Raw genomic sequence first — 4,525 nt, forward strand, 5'->3', positions numbered from 1 at the left:
GCAGGGAAGGTCTCATCAGTGGTCTTTATGGCTACCTTCATCTCATTATCTTTGGTTAATAGTAGGATAGACCAAAGGCAATGGGTGTACTGGCCACATCATGATAATTTTAACTGTCATGAAATAGCAGAGTTCTGAAAAGATCACAGTTGAGAGCACCAAAAGACCTGCACTGACTCCTTTCATCAAAGTATCCTCATGGACACAGTCAGTAACAACCTGTCCGAGGCTGCGAGGACTATGGAGAATGAAGACTGAAGTCAGTAGGTAATCCACCATACAGATAAACAGCTGGGACCAGGCTCAGGAATAAGGTACTCATTGCCCTCTCACTAGTCAGTGCAGAGATACAAACTCAAGGCCACAGCAACAGCTGGAAGACAGGTGGCCATCCTGTCTTTCTGCGGATGGCTGTTCAGATGGAGCAAATGAGACAAATCCATATCCGTCTATCCAGGCACTGAAGAGCAGAGCTCACTCACACAGCATAGCTCAAAACACTCAGGTACCCCTGCGTGCTGCTTTCTACTTCCATGTCTAGCCAAAGCTCTCAAGGTCACTCCTTACCTGTAGCTTTTAGAAATGGTCACTTACTAAGGTAAAACACTGAGACCAGTTGGTAGAAAACATCCCCCCAAAAGTCTGTGGCACAGTCCCCCTACAAGTACATATGGAGTCCAAGGGAAAGTAGGCTTATGTTTAGAGAATACTTTTGGCAAAGGCATTAATCCTAGCTCCTCTGTAAGTCTTTTTCTTTCCATCATGGGGTACACAGAAAGTTCCCCTTAAGCATGGTGAACCTTTATTGATTTGTCCTTGGATCCCAATACATACACTGCCACCAGCTGATGTAGAGATGTTGGTTGGACAATGGAGGGAAGATGGGAAGTTCAAAATCTTCTGAACACACAGAAGGTCTCAAGGTTCACCTCCAGCCAAAAGAACAGGGGATGGGGGCAGGGGAGAGATTGTGGTAGGGAGGAAATTTGACCAAGATCAATGCTGAGATCTCACCCTGCCCATCAGGTGGGTCCATCTCAGGGGAGTTCATCTAGCACCTTACGGTCACTCTGATTTCTGGAATGAATCCCTTCTCAACTCGTTTGATAATTTATCTGATTTTATATGATGCACATGGCAAAGTTTCTTTGGCCTGATTATGATTCTTAGGCACTTTTATGTCATCATTTTCAGGGCCTATGAGTGACCAATTGATTGAAATACATCAAGCTAAAAGACTAAAATGGTGTAGTGTGGCTTCAATGCCATTGCAAAAGAAAAGACAATTATTGAAGAATTTTTTAAAAGACACAAGAGAAGGAAATACAAATGAGGACAGCTTTCAAAGCAGTATGTTGAAATTGTTATTAGAGGTTATATTATAAAAATTATAGGAGTTAATATTACATTGTTATATTTTTTAGAGATAAGTGATAGCTTTAATTTTTTGTTTCACAAATAAAATTAACTGAAATAAGTTATTTTTTGTGGGCCAATCCGTCAGACCAAATCTCATGTCTGTATCAGATTCCTCCCTCTCTTCCCTTGCCCCTACCTTGGCTGGAGCAGTGGAGCAGGACTTGTGGCCACTGATACAGGTGCAGCTATAAATGGCTGAAGGGTCTGCAAGAAAAGCCTTTATCAGGGGCAGCTAGGTGGCGCAGTGGATAGAGCACTGGCCCTGAAGTCAGGAGGACCTGCGTTCAAATTCGGCCTCAGACCAAACACTTGTCACTCACTAGCTGTGTGACCCTGGGTAAGTCACTTAACCTGAACTGCCTTAAAAAAAATTAATTAATATTAATTTAAAAAAAAAAGAAAAGGCTTTATCTTTTATCTTTTCTGCAAGTGAGAAGGTATTCTCAATCTCCACAGACACAACCAAGACTTGCTTGTACCCATTGATGATGCAACAGGTTAATGATGCAATCTACACACAGATGCTGGCAACATTTCCACACTGCCTGAGAAGGGAGGATGCCAAGTTTCCTCTGTACCCACAATGAAACATGATACCCACCTCCTGACAGAGACGTAATCAATTCAGGGAGCATGTGGACACATTTTTTTGGGGGGGAGGAGCATAGCTAATGCAAGAATTTGCTTTGCTTGACTAGGCATATTTGTTACAAGAGTTGTTTTTTATTTTCGTTTTTCACTGCTAGTGGTAGGGAGAAAAAAATGGGTTTTTGTTCACTGAAAACACTTATTTTTTTAAAATGTGATATCAAGTACCTCAGAATTGGAGATATTATCAGTGTAAAACAGTTGTTAAATGATCAATCCAAAATGGAGAAATATTCAGCATGTTTAATAATGTAGCTTCACTGGTGCCTACTTTGTCTTCCATTTTAATCAGTTTCATATTGCTCAAGATTTCAATGCTACTCCTGGCAGTCACATTGGTGATAGCCACAGCTGGGAAGAAGGTCGTCTTTATCATATGGCACAATGGCACCTGTCATGGACAGTCATGATCAAATAGTAATAAGTCCTCACTCCATTTGGGGTCTCATTGGGGGACTCATTGAATACTGGGATGTCATTGTTTGGAAGCATATCCCTAATCTCAGTCACATCCTCCTTGGGGAACACAAAGCCCATATTCCTCTGGATAACAGACAGCAATCTTGACAGAAAGGTTATTTTCTATATGTCCACAAATGGCTTTGCATATCATAGTATTCTTTCTGATCAACTCTATAGCCTTCCCGTGGAAGGGCATAAGCATATGCAGCATCTGTATCAAGCTCATATTGTTTAATTGTCTTTGGATTATCATGCAAAAGTTGGATGATCTTAAGGAAGTAATTTGATTTACAAGTAGCCCTGTCTTTACTGAGCATTTCAAAGATGTTTCATTTTTAGAGGGTAAAGATGTTTTCATTCGCCTGAGGGTTTGTAGGGAGAGATATTTTATGTTGTTTTTCTTTTTGAAAGCAAGCTATATGTAATAAAGATTCATGGTTTCACATGCAATCTTCTTTTTGCTCTTTTTTTGAGAGGGTTGCTAAATTTAGAATAGAAAAAATCTAAACGAGAGATCAGGCTAAAAATCCATGCAAGAAAAACCCAAAGGAGAGAGATATCTTTACATTGTAAACAAAAATAACTATGAAAGACTTAAGAACTACTACAAATGTACTAATCAATCACAACTCTAGAAGACTGATAATCAATTCCCCAACCCTTGGCAGAGAGGTATAAATAAATAGAGCTATAAATTAGTCTGACTTTTCTGGAAAGCAATTTGGAACTATGTCCCTATAAGCCATTAAACCAGAGGTTCCCAAACTTATTTGGCCTACAGGCCCCTTTAAAAAAAAAATAACTCGGCACCCTCTTGGAAATCTTCTTTCTTTAACTCTTTAATGTTTTTTTTAAAAAATTGCATCATTTCAAAAAAATATAAAATATTTTTAAATGATGCACCTTAAATTTAATAATTTATTGTAAATTTGAAGGTTTTTTTCCTTCATTGAAATTTTAATGATGCAATACTGCATCATGTAACCACATAGTATCATATTATAAACAAGTCATTACACGCATATTCCTGCCGATGCATGCCAACCACCCAACAATGCAAGATATGCTTGCCTGCCAACACTTGCTTGTTAAGACCTGTTGGCTGACTTGACAACTGATGGATTATAACTTGTATTTTGTGTGTTTATTTGGAAAATAATGTAATCACTATGACTTTAACTGATGAAACATGTACAAATGGTTTTTCAAAATTTTCTTCTCTTCTTTCCTTACACTTCCACTGCCCCCTTATTTTTATTCAAAACCCCTCAATTGCACTGGAGGCTACTACTGCCCCCCCTCGATTGTCTCAGTGTCCCACAGGGGGCATTATTGCCCCCAGCAGACTAATCCTATCATTTGAGGATTACAGGGAACTAATGGGGAGGAGCTGAGGTGACTCAACCCACCACCTCATTAAGATGTCTACCAATAGGAATTGTCATGATGTAATGTCAGGTCAATCAGAAAAAGAAACATTTATAGCTTAGAGGTTTTACTAAATCATTTTGCTAACTGTTATAAAAGACCCTGTCAGCCTTCACTCTGGTCTTTGGTAATTGAAAGAGGCCACTGACCCAATTTATTTGGTTACTGTTAGTCTAACTAATAAACAGATACTTCTCAGAACCTCATCTCTCAATTTACCTTAATTTCTACTGTAAACACCCCTCCCCCCAGAATGAGGCAAATGTAGAAATTTGTTTTGCATATTTATCTCAATGGGTGGGGGGAGGGGAGAAGGAGAGGGGAGGGAGAGAATCTAAAACTGAAAATAAAGTAAAATTGAATTTAAAAAACAGTAATAAACAGAGCAGTGATTAACTGGAGGTACAGAATGAGAAAATACATTTTCCGACACCCAACATGTAGATTTGTTTTGGGTGACTATACTTATTTGCTACAAGGAAGGTATCACTAGTAATACTAAAAAGGGGATGAAAAGAACACAAATAAATTGCTAGAAATAAACAGAAAAGAGCATAAACAAGTTCTA

General features: G+C 38.9%; 1 pseudogene; it reads right to left on the reverse strand.

Moving 5' to 3' along the window:
• Positions 1–2,214: 2,214 nt before the first annotated feature.
• LOC114030363 lies at positions 2,215–2,846 on the reverse strand (annotated as a pseudogene).
• Between the last annotated feature and the right edge of the window lie 1,679 nt (positions 2,847–4,525).

Source organism: Vombatus ursinus, unplaced genomic scaffold, assembly GCF_900497805.2.
Source record: "Vombatus ursinus unplaced genomic scaffold, bare-nosed wombat genome assembly UNPS02014959.1, whole genome shotgun sequence".
NCBI classification, from domain to species: domain Eukaryota; kingdom Metazoa; phylum Chordata; class Mammalia; order Diprotodontia; family Vombatidae; genus Vombatus; species Vombatus ursinus.